The sequence below is a fragment of the Polyodon spathula genome, chromosome 12, assembly GCF_017654505.1.
Source record: "Polyodon spathula isolate WHYD16114869_AA chromosome 12, ASM1765450v1, whole genome shotgun sequence".
NCBI lineage: Eukaryota > Metazoa > Chordata > Actinopteri > Acipenseriformes > Polyodontidae > Polyodon > Polyodon spathula.
Genome location: NC_054545.1, coordinates 45713921 through 45729060, shown reverse-complemented (window position 1 = coordinate 45729060; position 15140 = coordinate 45713921). Strand labels below are relative to the sequence as shown.

Below are 15140 nucleotides of genomic sequence, written 5' to 3'. Positions count from 1 at the left end.
ACATCCCAGTACAGCGGACTCCAAGCTGAACGCTCGTGCGACAAAGACAAAAGGCAATACCCTAGCGTCATTACAAACCAATGACGCTGGCCCCTTGTGAAATGTTCTGTAGGATTCTTTTACAGGTAGTGTAGAACCGCATTTCCTTTTCAAAAATAAACTAACGCAACATATGTTGCAGCCTTTTAGTTTTGGTTTAAAATAAAACTGAAATGACAAGCCTTTATAGAGCAAAGCAGCCTCTTTGCAAATAGCTAAATAGGAAACTAGTCCAGATCTTGCAGTAAGCAATTTTCTTACACACTGATTACTGCATTTGACCGTGCATTACAACTTGGTTTATGCATACAAATACCAGAAACCAAGTTTATAGAGAAGTAGTACTTTGTTACCTAACGCAAAGCTTTTCTTGTTCCTGGTGTCACTAAACCAGATGTAACATTCACTTAGCAGCACCTCCTCTTTTAATAATGATGTGATCTTTTTGCTAAACCCGCACCCCCCATTGCCAGGTGCAGTGACGGTGGACACTGTTATCGTGGACTGGTCAAGCCTACCTCCCCTCAGGTGTTTCAGTCCTTGCACAGTTCTGTGCTTGCTGACAGTGTGCAGGAGCAAATGGCCAGAATCCTCTCTCTCCCTGTCCACATCCAAGCTTCCATTCCCCGACTTATAAATCCACTGATATCCTGCTGGAATAAACGCACACAAGATCTTCAATAAACAACATGCAGAAGAGTCACCATGGCAGAGAAAGACTGGACACACATGTTTCATACTTGGAAGCTGCTTCATAAACAACAACGAGAAAAAAAAAAACAACAGGGGTGGAGAAGATTGTATGGTTCTCAGCACTGGGGCGTCTGGTTTAATTGTCCGTACATCGGTTTGGTTTGCAAACACTTTTAATGTTTCAATTAAACAGATCAGCCACTGTTAATTTGCATGTTTTTTGTTTTTTTTTAATTTGCTTTGTTGTTTCTTGAACAGCTTTTTTTTTGTGTGCATTGTGCATTGCTTACTCATTGAGGCTTACTGTTGGAGCAATCTACTGTAATAACCCCTGGAACTGAGTGGTTATTTTTCAAGTGGTTTCTTCGTAAATACATTTGAGAGTGACTCAAGTACATTTTAAACCCTGTTTCGTGCTCCTCATTGCAAAGTTTTTTTTTTGTTTTTTTTTTTGTTTTTTTTTTTTTTTTTTGTGGGACACATATCCTTTGTACCTTAAAAGGGGCATTTCACGAATGTATCACTTTTCATCAAGCGACAGTTTGCCTTTGTGAATTTAACACAATCTTTTAGCATTTCAGTTTAAACTGGTACAGTTCAGTCAGAGGCTAGAGAGAGGCTGTCGATAGAGGAAAGTCTACAAATGACTGCCCAACCACACTCTGCAGTTCTCTTGTCTTTGTCCATGTAACAAACTTTAAGAAACTTTCCTCCCATGGGACTGCAGACAGCATATTATGGGATGTCTTGGCGCTTGTTAAAATGAAACTGCTCTGCTCTCCCAGCGGTTTCTCATTTTTATTCAGCCTCCCGCATCGACTGCCATGAGGAATTTCTGGGTCTTAGGGTTTTTTTTTTTTTTTAAGATTTATTGGTATTCATTTCATCAGGTCTGGGTTCTGGGTCTCAACCAAAGAAAATGGGCATGAAAGTATTGTTTTTAAAAGAGATATACTGTAGGGCTGTTTCAAAAGACTACCTTGTATAATGTTAGCCCAAGATAAGTGGTGATTGGGGTCTGTGAAAACAGCCAACTTTTGTGTGGAGCCGAAGATAGACCCCAAACTGACCCCAAAGCTAGATTGATAATTTGCACAAAAAAAAAAAAAAAAAAATTAAATCAGAATGAAATAAAGTATTTGTAGGGCTTCTGATTTTTGGTGTTTTCAGCCAACTTGTCTACTCCACCTTAAATTCAGTTGATCCCTGTTAACCCTTTCACGTATCTCAATCACACCTGAAAAACACATCAAGAGTAAAATGTATTTCATTTACAGGGTTTTCTATGAAATAACTAAATTGCAAGCCTTACTTTTTCATCTCAAAATGTAAATGCAGTCACACAGAACGATTCTAATAAAGAGTGTCCTGCATAAAATACTTTATTTTCATTATGGCTTTAATAAAAAGATCAGTCGCTTATTAACGTGTTGTGTTCTCGTTTGTACATTCTGCTTGTTAACTAAAAATTTAAAAGCCAATTTAGTTCTTTCACAGAAATAAAAAAATAAGAAAAAAAAAAAAATTAAAAACTGAATTCTTAAAGTGAGTAAAAAAGTCGGGGTAAAGCACTGAAAGTCAGCAGCCCTAAACATGTGTTCTGATACCTGTGTTAGTGCCTATAGAATGACTTAGATGTGTCTGAAGTTCTTGACCACAATCTTGTACCTGCCATACCATACGAATGGAAATCGAATGAAAAATTACCACCAAGACCTAAAAGCAGCCAGTGAGTTTCTCAGCACATCTCTACTTCCTACATAAAGACTCCATGCCTGCATGGAGAAACATGAGCTGAAAAAAGGGGCTTCTCATAGAATTACTGAAAAGGCTTTTTCTGTTTTCAGAATACATGATTCGCTAATGTTTTAATGCAGTGTACGTATTACATGTTCAATACAATGCACTTGGAACCAGTCAATACACGGGACAGCTTGAACCATAACAAGTACAACCTCATAACCAATAAATGTGTTGAGCTAAGGATCTGTGGCAGCTCAATACATGATCTAGAACTAAACCTGTGAGCCTTCAAATTCAATACAGAGAGAACTTGAAGCTGGAATAGTAAGCCAGCAGGATCAAGACTAATAAAACCATACAGTGCAGCCAACAACTCAGTAAGTGCAGAGTAGACATGTCGTGGAGCCTAATTTAATAGTGATAGCACAGCATTGGGACGTCCAATAGCTCAATACAAGTAATATACCTTCAGATCTTAATTTCTATCCATAACCTCTGGCAGGTCTCTGTTTGCAAGGCTGCCTGATCCCTCATTAGGTACAAACTGCTAACTGTATGGAAACTTACAAAAAATAACACAGTCCATTATAACAGCCTTGCTTCTGTACATTCAGCAACTGCCTAGCTTTGCTATGACAAGACTTTCAGCCATTGCTGTCCTGCATGTTGTTATCAGTGATTATGCACATGATAAACATTCTCTACAAGGGAACTAAGGATCAACAACTGCAGCTTCCAAGCTATTACTACAGTTTGTGCAAAATATTAAATTAGGTTTTGTATTTTTTTTTTTTAAACCAAAAAAAAAAAAAACAACAAATTAGGTGTAACTGCACTTGTCTGTGTGTTTCTCTATTAGACAGGCTGAAGAGAAAAGATACTCCGCGGGGCAGCGACAGAAAATCATATCTGTCATGCAGGCAAATTAATCTGAGCTCTGAGTCACAGGAACTTAACAAAACCAGCCATTATCCTGCTCTGAGTTAAGAAAGGGAAAAAAAAAAGAAACACAGCTATTCCAACACCACACAATGGAATTGCTTCAGGGCAAATGAAACAATAGATAAAGTCGTTTTGCTTGCAGCTCCTGTATTACACGAAATAAATATGCATCATTATCCCTTTGTTTTGCTGAACTGTCGCTTTCATTTGCGATCAGTTGCGATTTTATTTGTGAATTGGTGCTGGATCAAGAAACATATCCAACTTTAAAACCAACAGTTAATTTGCAAAGGCATATGGGGGAGCACTTCCTAAATTATTTAGCAAATGCCCTTGGTTTATCAATAGAAATCCTAACCTTGGGTTGCATTGCGTCCGGTGTACTGGAATTATAAAAATACTGATTATCAGAACCTTTTAGAATAACAGGTGCTTCAATTCTCATCATACTTTCATCAGTATTATTAATTCATCATTGTTTTATTCCTGAATGGACCAAATAAAGCTGAATAAATACATTTAAAGCACTGCGATCGCTAGGTCAGCATTTGAGGTCAGCACAGCAACGTGTGTATTTTTTTTTTTAAGTGGGTTTTACCGATATAGTTAGCGAGCCAAATTCAGAAATCACGCTCCCACCACTGAATGCGGTATAATTCAATGACTCTTGAAACAGAATTAAATGGCATTGCTTTTCTTTTTAAAGATTATCAAGTGACTTTCGCCTTTACTCTGAGTGTAAGTTTGTCAGTGGATTCACCTCACAGTTGCAGGTTCAGATTCAAGTCACTAACGATAGAAAGTTGGGTGGATCTGGTGGTCTCAGCCCAGTGGACAGGTATGTTTGTCCCTAAATAACCACTAAGCCGCTGGCATCTTTCACAGGCTGTACATTTACAAACAATTAGACTGCTGTATGCCTATGTTTTAGTGCAGGTGGTCATCAACGTCAAAAGCTGTCAACACAACCCCCTTTCTGGAGGAAAGTGGACAGGATCCAGGCTTTCTTGGAGGGAGAGAGGGGCTAACCCACTCCCCTCAAATCCATGTCCATCCGCTGCAACAGTGATCTCAAAGCAGCAGGCTGAAACTCTGCCAGAGCTCACTGAACAATTAGGCTCTTTTTAAAAATCAGCACCCCCAAAACGTTGTTCCGTGTGTCAGTATGGTTCCCTGGAGGGTGTTTCTGCTCCACTCCCAAGACCATGAGCCAGGCAGCCTTATTTGACTTGCAAATCTGGCTACTAAAGGAAAGGGTGGAGGCAGGGGGAGGTTACAAGCTAGCTTCCCCCCCCCCACCCTCAGAGATAAGATTAGGCCACATCAACCACACACAGCCTACACTTGCCTATACAAAGCCGCTTTGTCAAGTTTCCAAGAGGTTATATTTTAATAAGCTTAGATGAAGTAATATTATTTTTGTGTAACAAGATGACCCTGGTGGACTACAACATAATATTCAATAAATAGAACTCGTATTGGAACACACCAACTGTTGAATATTATCCAAGGAGCACAATATGGATAATCTAGGGATGGAAAAAAAACTCCTATTGCATAGCAGGGTCACCCATTGCTGTTTTACTGCAAGCTTGATTAGTCACAGTGTGTATAGGTAACAAGCTTGGGTGAATCTTATTAAAAACCAGGAAAGGAACCAGCTATGAAATGGGAGGCTTATTTCCAGCCCTGTAATATAAAACATTCCAACACTAAGCAATACATAAGAAAAACATAATATGTTAAATAAACAAATCATAAACAGCTTATTGACAATTTTTACAAGGACACACAAAAACATACAGACGGCGTCAGACCTTCCTTAATTATTACTGTAAAGGTATATAGCGCTGTTCTGGATGAAGTACCCAAAAATGACAGCATGTGTACCCACCTCCCAATCCCCTGTATTCAGCGGAGATCTCTCCTGGGATAAAGAGGGGATATATTCAAATTGGGGATTACAACTTAAATATAAAACAGCAATTTGAGGTCAACTGATGGGGGACAATCTCCAGCTACTCTCACACTTGCCCAAGAATCTAAAATGATGAGAGCAATCGGTTACCCTTTCCTGGCTGCCTGGGCAGCTTCGAGCAAACACCAGACACGTCAGTTTACATGTAGGAACACAACTCAACAAGCTACGGTAGAACTTAACAAAAAAAAAAAAAAAAAAAAAGTGCGCCCCTCTCTCTCCCTCATACAAGAACCTTTCTTTTGAAATGAACCCCCTTTCAATACTGTTTGACTTACTTTTGTAAAAAGATATAATATCTGGATTAGTGTTAAATCAATGCTGAAGGGCTTTGACTATTATTATGGAGGCCCAGGAAATGGCTTGTAATAAACGTGCGATAATAAACTTTAGTTACAAAAGGCATGTTGACAAAAAAAGGATCACCTGCACAATGATAAGGGGATCAGTAAACACTTGGCTGGAAGATGAGTCAATCACGCCTTGAACCTTTTGACTCCAAGGCACACATCTTTAAACCACCCAGACACTTTATAGGCAGCAATGAGACCACGGTCTTGTGGCAGGCACACAACTGGCAGCATGCAGGTGTTTATACGGCACACTGCCCAATTACTCACCCCCTTTGCCTCACCTGTTATCTGCTTCTTGCCCTAGCATTGTAGACTGGTTCTGTAGAAGGCACTGAATCCCCCCCCCCCCCCCCCATTTCAGGGGGTGGGGAGAGAAAAAAAAAAAAAAAAAAAAAAACGATTTCTGTTTTGCTTCCTTCTCGAAGACTCGAAAGCCCAGTGAAGCCCAGCCTGGGTTTGGGAATGTCTCCATGTTTTACTTAAAATAAGGGCTGGGTTCAAGTAAAATGTGCCTATATATCCAAATGTTGGCTTTGTAAGAATTTAGTGTGAAGGCAAGACTAAAAAACAAAAAAAAATATCACATTGGAGATTCCCAGAGTACTCCCACACTAGACCTACTGTACCAGAACTGTGATCAATTACAGCACAGAAAATCCTGAGAAAGTAAACTAGAGCCAATGAGAGGACATGACGACTCCAAACAATACAAGAATAATCAACGAGAGAGCTTATACAATGGCAAATGCCAACTGGATGACTGTTCAGCGTTATGTTTTATGTTTGAAAGATGGAGTGTTGCAGATGCAGAGAACACTAGCCAATTCCAGTATAAAGTGAAATAAAAACAAGGTCACCATCTGCTTGCCTTTCCGCTGTGTTGAATTACATGAAAAACAGTCTGCTGTTGATACAAGCACCCAGAGACATGATTTAAAACACGGATTACACTAGGCAGACAATAACATGCTCATCTTCTCTTCCGCTCTTCAGCGGTTACTTGAAATACAGCGCTCAACAACTCTGTACTTGTCTATAGACCGATTCAAATAAGCAGGAGACTCCAGTATGTGCATAAGCATGCTCCGTTTACACATTAGTCTTTTCTAGAGGGGGATAATAACCCCATTGATGTACGATTCAAAGTTCAACTTTTCAGGAAACATTTGTCTAGCATTCAAAGGAGGAGGGCTCATTCCCTTATAGTACATGAATGCCAACTGCATTAATGAAACTAACAAAGTCCCTCCCCCTTTTCACCAGTGCAGAATCTAAATAACCTGCCCCCTATATAGCAATGAACCCCCATCCCCCTTTTCGCTATGCTGTGCTGCAGCACTACTGTAATCAGCCTTATTTCCGAACCCCCTTTCTCACTGTGTTTCTTCAAAGACTTTACATGAATTATACAACCAGGCACCGGCTCTGCTACTGCTATTTCCAGAAGAGACCCATCTTTCTCTCTCCCTTTTCTGTTCAGGTCCCCAGTGAATGAAGAGTAGTCAAGCTTCATCTCCTGCTGCACCACGCTAGCTGCCTGGACCTATTCTTCTTCCCTAGCATCACCCCACCACAATATACACACAGCTCAGTAGTCTTTAGTACTTTGCAGAAGCATGCATTGAGAATATAATTTTCCGGCTTACCGTGTCCACTGTAACATTCAATTCTGCGGTCTGTCTGTACTACATTCTCCCACAGTTGTTGACAGACCAGTTTGTTTACATTCCCCCAAAAGTTGTTTTTGCAGTTGAGACACAAACATCCTTGCCAATTGAAACCAGCTGGCCACTAGATTATTTCATACCGGGAGCCAAATAGGCCAGTCTGCATATAGTTTGTTTACACAGACTAAAAAAAAGCAGCTGAAGTACTGTTCAAAGAAAAACATGCAAAAAAAAGATCAAAAATGTTAAAATGGTTATAGAGGTAACTCCAAAAATCAAAATATATTCCTGTATTGAATTTAAATAGATGCACTACTGTCTTAGTTTGAACTAAGTTTCGAAAGTTTTGTGGTTTAAAATTGGTGCGGAAATATTTTTGCTTTGCTGAATGACATCAGACCACTTGCGGTTTACACAGTGAGTTGGCAGGTTATTGATGGACTACCTACGTAATTAGAGTTATTAGAATTATTAGTGCCGCTGGCAAGCAAAACAGTGCAAAGGATTTATAAGCCTGTACTGTAAACAGACATTCAACTGCGTTAATATATATATATTTTTTTTTTATAGCACCTTTCATAGTGGACCACCATCCCAAAGTGCTTTACAAGATACAAGACTAGGGTGTGTGAACAATGCATCAGCTGCAGAGTCACTTACAACAACGTCTCACCCAAAAGACTGAACACAAGGAGGTTAAGTGACTTGCACAGGGTCACACAGCGAGTCAGTGGATGAGCTGGGATTTGAACCCAGGACCTCCTGGATACAAGGCTAATTCTTTAACCACTGGATCACACAGCCTCGTTGTCTTAATTCTTAGAAAAGCGCTGCCTTCTCACAAGAAGCAGCAAACAATGTGTGTAGCTTGTGCACCGATCCAAGTTGTGCAATACTTAGTCTGCTAAACTTGCACTTGAGGTTTTCAAAACAGGATTGGGCACATTCAGAACTACTTCAAGAAGGCAGCAGAATCTCCAAATTCGCAGACGTCCTATCATGTCTTTGTGGGAAATACTGGTTTGGCAAAAGAGAGGATAGAAGTGTTAACCATCAGTGCCAACCAAAAGAAATCCAACCCTTATGAGACTGAACATTGTTCTACTTCATCTGCTGCGTGCCTCACCAACCCACCCTCTCTCTGCAGTTTCCCCCCCCCCCCCCCAAGGCAGGACCCCTTTATTAACCGTATGTTACTGTACGTCCCCAATTTGTCGAAAAAGTTCAAAGTAACCGGAAAACCCGGACTTCCCCAACAATCCAGGCCCAATCCACCCTCACACCAAGAACGGAATGGAATCCAGAAATCCTGAAATGTGCAACGGGGGAAAAAACCCAGGATTGAATCCGAGATGGAATCTAACCGAGGCTGAATCTCCACATGTGCAATCCGTCCTAAATGTATAAACAGAAAGATATTTTTGCGAAGGGAAAATAACAACCAGAGAGAGAGAGAGAGAGAGAGAGAGAGAGAGAGCGCTGCTTGGGAGGTCCTAGCTTTGCAACAGTGCTGGTATGTTTTCCAAGGTGCAGAACATTGCATGCTGGAGTAAATAGGCATTTACAAACAGGGAGTAATGCAAACTACTGTCCACGTTAAAAGAAACAGAGCAGACCTTGGTTTCATGTGTCGTTCATAAAAACCAAGAGCAGACTAAACTACAAAAAGCTATTTCTGTTTTTAAAAAGAAAACCTAGATCTAGAGGTCAAACCTTTGTGGGATCGATAGAAACACTGATTCCAGGCACAGGCCCAGTCCTGACTTGCCCTTGGAGAGCCATCGATTTGGCCAAAACAAAAGCCGGATCGCCATGGCAATGGAGGAAGCTGCTGAGAGAGGAAATGGATGCTCTCGTCATCAGCAAAATAAGCACCAGGAAGAGTTCAGAAAGCTTATCAGAATAACAAGCACAGCAGTGCACAGGGCTGGCTGAAACCAACGCCACGGGTCACTGCAACAGCTGCTGGGGTTCCATCTGGGTCTGTCGTGCACTCACTGCATACGTCACGTGTATAATGATAGGACAAAATATTGTGAATATATCCAATACTGTTTCTAGCACACACTTATTTAAATGGCCTATTCTTCACTGCATTGTTTGCAACTGCAGCCCCTATTCTGTAACTGTCGCCCCTATATATATATATTAATATATATATATCTTATATATAATATATATAATATATTATATCTATATATATTTTTATATAAGGTGCATATCCCTGTTGCAAGCTTTATTTGAGGGTTGCTAGTGGGTGAGTCTATCCTATATATATCCGACCACCACTTTGATCAATAACAAAGCAATACCACTCAACAGACTGTGTAATAGCTATACTCTATATCAGTGCTACTCAACTCACCCCGAGAGATTAATTCCAGTCCTGGTCTTTATTCCAGCCAGGCCCTAAATTAGTTCCTTTAGCTGCTTCAATTAAATACATTCGAACCTTCTTGGAGTAAAAACCTGGACTGGATTAGATCTCGAGGGCAAGAGTGGAGTACCACTGGTCTATATAAAACATTATTTTAGAGGGCATCTTGTAACGTCATCTATGTAACGCAGCCGAACTCTGTGTAGTATTTTTATATATTTCTACCGGAGTTGGAATATTTTATACGGACGAATTCTACACACAAAAGTAGCTTGGAAGAGGTTGAAACTCAAGTATAAACTGCACATGGATGAATGCACTCATGAACCACAATGTACAGTGTGATTCAGGGCAATGATCTTGGTGCTTTAACCACATAGTGACTGATTGGTTGTTGGGGTTTTTTTGTTCATATTTACCAAGAGTGTTACCTTTAAGCGCGTTCCCTTTTTTAAATTATAATTTGTTTTTCTGAGGTTAAATGAAAACGTATAACCTCATACTGCTGCAAGCACTGCTCACAGCATGCTTATCAGGCTCACATTCGTGACATGCAATCTTTACACAGGACTGCAAAATGTAAAAATCGCCAGCTTTGCACTCTGCTCTGCACAGGAAGAATGCACTTGTACAAACAACAAGGAATTAGTAGATTTTAAAGTGATCCAAGATTGTTGAACACTAAGATTTTGAAATACCTGTACACACTACAGCCCTCCTCCCATTTCACATTTGTCCTGGAATGACATATAAAAGCATGTGTATCTGTGTGTAACCCCTTCAATTACACACTGCAGGTACCTCTCTCTTTAATGACACCTTTTTGTTTTTTCAAAATAAAAAGCTACACAGCATTGCTGAACACCAGCAGAACATTGTGAACCAGGGGAATGCTCAAAAGCCACAGTCTGGAAACTTTTTTTTTTTAATGCATAAACAAGTTTTACCAGTTGGCTGCACATTTAACCGGATTAAATTGAGAGAAGTCACCCTGCTGCCAGCATAAAATAATATGCATTTAAAAAGGCAATACAACGGCCAGGTATTTAAATACAGCAGCAACTTAAATCGGACAGAGTTTGCAACAAAACAGATTGCTGTTCACATACAGTACTGTAAATCAGCACCCTTATCAGAGTTTTGTTACGCTTTGTCACAATGTCCTCGGCAATTCAAGTCACCCATGCATACAGTACAAGGGTAAAGCATGAAAATAAAGTAGAAAAATGTAAGTCAGCAGAGCACAATAGGAGATTTAAAACCATGTGGGACCCCATGCTGTAAGCTATCAAACTGTTTTTAATGATGTGCCAAAAGCCAGACTCTGCAAACTGCTGGAGTGAGAACAAAGAGGTGCTGTGCAGCTGCAGACACTGTCTCAGTGAGCGGACCAGAATCTCTCAACACGACTCAACACGGGCCGGAGCTGCCCAAACTGGTAGTGCCTGAGCAAATCCCAGGCTGGTCCCTGAACAACTCCCTCCAAATTGTAAGACTACTGCATCTGCTTCAAAATTCCCATTAATAATGTGCCACATAACGCAGCTCTGACATGATCGCTTACAACAACCAGTTTGCTATGTAGCGTATGCATCCTTTTTCACAGATAACCAAGATAACCCATGCTGTAAATGTTTTAATTACTGCAAAAACATAACCCCATTTAAGATAAAGCAACGGTTTTCCAAAAACAACCATTTTAGATACTGTATTTTGTATAATAATATTGCAACATTTCTAACAGTTGTCATTTCAATACAGCCGTCTAAACAGATGCACAGATAATCGTGCAACGCAGGTTTAGAATAAAAGCTGAACCCCTACCTTTAAGAACACACAGCTCCGAGGCGCACGCCGTTTACAACCGCAATAACAAAAATGAACAGACTACCAGGCAGCATCTTTACTGCTGACCTTGTGTGTTTGGTTACTGTATTCCGTCAACTGCCTCACGGTAATGCCTTTTCATCTGCGCTTCATACTTTAGCAACAGGGCAGGCGTGGAGGAAACCTGTTTTTAACGCCTAGTAGCAAGATATCTCACAGCATCCCTAGCCTGTCCAGCACAGCCACACAAGTGTCAACAAAGCTTGTTCTCCCAATGAACTGATAAACAGCCCTTCGCAGATCCCACTTTAAATCACCTGTTGTCGGTTCCTTCCAGAATCACAGAAATTCTCACATGTGCGCGTTTGGCAGGAAATTGATCTGTGCTCAGTGGAACCGACATAAATCCCACTGCAATTCGCAGCCATTCTCCACCCAGAAACACAAAAATCAAATGCAGAAGCAGAATAAAAAAGGAGGGAGAGGCTTTGACAGAGGATGCACATATCAGAATACATTCTAATGAGATTTATGGTGACTGATTGGCCATCTCAAATGGGGTGTGGGGGGATCAATGGAGATATATTGGAGTACTATAGGTGCACAGAGATGACAGAAGGCTAACAGTTAGAGACTGGCTGTCTCTGTATCCTTTAACTCAACCCCCACGGCTCAAGTATTCTTGGTTTACAGAATAACACAGATCCAGAACATTGGAAAAACGTTGTCCCAGATTGTGTTCTGTGTAGAAGCACAGTTTGTTGAAATGTAAAATGCACATTCTTTACCGAGCCTGCTTGAAGCTCAGGTAAAACCATCAGTTAGACAGACTTCCTAAAGCTGTTTGATCAATTGATGTTTCCTGACGTAATCTGGGGGGAAAAAAAAGCCCTGATATACATGGACGTATGGTACATTATTTAACAATGTATTCATTAAGAAGTCCCAGCCCAGCAGTGCTGTAAATCGAGCGAGCTATCTCTCTCTCTCTCTCTGCAGCAAAAACAGACTGTCCCTTTTTCTCTGTACACTAATTGGCTTCTTCATAGCCCTGAATACACATTAACTGACTTGTATGCATTTGCATGGAAATAAGACTCCTACTGCATAATAGTTTAACCCACGCCAGGTTTTAATATGTGCTTGATTAGCCTCTGCGTGCGTGTGTGTGTGTGTGTGTGTGTGTGTGTGTGTGCGTGCGTGTGTGTGTGTGTATATAGCAACAAGCTCAAGTGTGTCTTATTATTAAACTCATAGTGAAACCAGAAACAGATCAAACCACTAAGCAACGGGAGTCTTATTTCCACAGCAGCCCCAGAGACACAAGGTTACATTCTTGAGACATCTACATTAGAATACAACTGTGCTGCCTTACAAAGCACACCTGGTTAAACATCATACCAGTAATTTGTTTCTGATAACTGCTTATTATTGTAAATTGTCTATGCAATTACCAGGGAAACACAATCAGTATGCCGTGTGTGTGTGTGTGTGTGTGTGTGTGATATATGTGTATATATATATATATATATATACATGGTGTGTGTGTGTGTGTGTGTGTGTGTGTGTGTGTGGTATTTATAGGTAAGGAAGACCAATGTTATCTAACAAAATGGCACTATATATTGTTGACCTAATATCAATTATAAGCAGTTCAAACACACTGAATTACATATTAACATTACTATCTATCCCAAAAAGGAATATCACACTGAAAACTCGACAATAAAATACCTTTGTTTGTTTTGTTATTTTGTCAGAATCCAACTACCCAATCAAAACAAAAACAAACAAAAATATAACTAAGGATTTTTTTTTTTTTTTTTACTATAACAGAAGATGTCCTTGTTTAGGTCACGCCTAAAACCATTACGACATGCACTGAATAGTGTGCCAACTGATCAACAAATAAACTAACATGTGTAACATAATAACACACGCGTTACCTAACCTCACCTGGAGATAGATAGATATAGATTATATATAGAGATATAGACTATATACAGATAGATAAACTGTCGTTTCTTTCTGTGCTCAAAATGCGCCCCCTTACAATACTTGAAAAACAATGGCAATTAGTAATAGCGCAGCATTTGGATATCGCTTAGTTTTTTGACGACACTCCCATCAAAACCAAGAACAGTGAAAAAGAAAACAGCTACTGTACTGAATCATATTACTACTACAGACTATAAAAATGCATGCCTAATAAACACCTTGTTTTCAAATAAATAACATCATTCGTGTCTCCTCCCCTTCTCGTCGTTGCCTAGAACACTGCATTTCTAATACTTGGAGGGCAAAACAACAAAGCAATGCAGGCAGGTCACACGATAAAAACAATCGTACAAAGAAAGTCATTTTGTAGAAAGCATATGGTGTCATAAAAAAACACACACACACACCACGCCGTAACACGCTGTGCCGATCCGTGTTCATTCATTCTTTCACCCAGGGAGCGCTACTAGATTGTAATGTGTATATATATATTTTTTTTAAATGATAAATTACCTACCTTTTTGCCTGCCGCAGTTCCCGTCTCCTCTTTATTTTAGCGAGCTCGCTTGCTGTGGATTAGATGCGGCTTTTACTTCTTCAAAGCCGGGCTCGAGAAAAATAAAATCAAAAACACACCGCCCGACTCCACTACTCTTCCCTACCTAGTTCCCCCACCAAATGCATCGCCCGGGCACTGGGGCGGGGGGGGGTGGATAACACAGAAGTGAACAATAATACAACACAACAAACCCGAGGAGCGTACCGAGCCCCTCTCGCTGGTCTCTCACGGACACGACAGTACACACACGCACACTGCTTTCACAATCGACACGAAGCAAGAAAACACACGCCAACACAAACACACGTACCCAGCGCCGCGCTACAACCTCGGACCGGGAGCGCATGGAGGGGCAGGTCTGCATAAAGTGCCTAATTATTCAACAGTAAGCAGCCGTAGCGCACCAGGCTGGTGTTTTTTAAACGCCAGTGCACGCTAGACGCCGTGGCTCGCCTGGCAAGCATGGGCAGCAGCTACTGCCACACATAGCGCGGCGTGCATGGGGAGGCAGCCGCAGGGCTGCTAGGTGACGTCATTGTACAGCGGTGTCGGCGCTGGGCTTAGTGCGAGAGGTCCTGGGTGCGCGCCCGCCCTCTGCTAGTGTCGATTGCCTGTCTGCGTTAACCGACATCGCTGCAGAATATTTGAATTGCATAAACAATGAACTAAGTGACAGTAAGCAATAACCAATGCCAGCATAAAATTCTGTAGTGTGAAACCAAGAGCTTAGTGATTTAGATCGAGCCCGGTTATCTCGTGTAGCCAATCACAGTGCTTATATGACCCGAGCGATTGTGTCATATATGTATTGTGTATATTCCATGATTGTGTCATATATGTATTGTGTATATTCCATTGCTTAGTTATACTGCTTATATTTAAAGATCCCCGCCAAACTATTACAGGAAGTCATTGTTCAAATATCTAAGCTTGGTTGCTGTAGTGGAGCTGAAATATAAGCCTT

At 40.7% G+C, this 15140-nt stretch overlaps 1 protein-coding gene across 5 annotated transcripts in view; it reads right to left on the bottom strand.

Annotated features, from left to right (window-relative positions):
- LOC121323897 (protein TANC2-like) overlaps nucleotides 1–14663 on the bottom strand; it is a 136620-nt gene extending 121957 nt beyond the window's left edge. For 3 of the 5 annotated variants that reach the window (XM_041265219.1, XM_041265223.1, XM_041265220.1), the window contains exons 1-2: nucleotides 14135–14663; nucleotides 558–692 (exon numbers count right to left, since the gene is read on the bottom strand). The gene's annotated coding sequence lies outside the window, so the exon portion shown is untranslated. The remainder of the gene's footprint in view (nucleotides 1–557; nucleotides 693–14134) is intronic. The other 2 variants (XM_041265221.1, XM_041265222.1) reach the window with 2 other exon arrangements.
- Nucleotides 14664–15140: the final 477 nt, after the last annotated feature.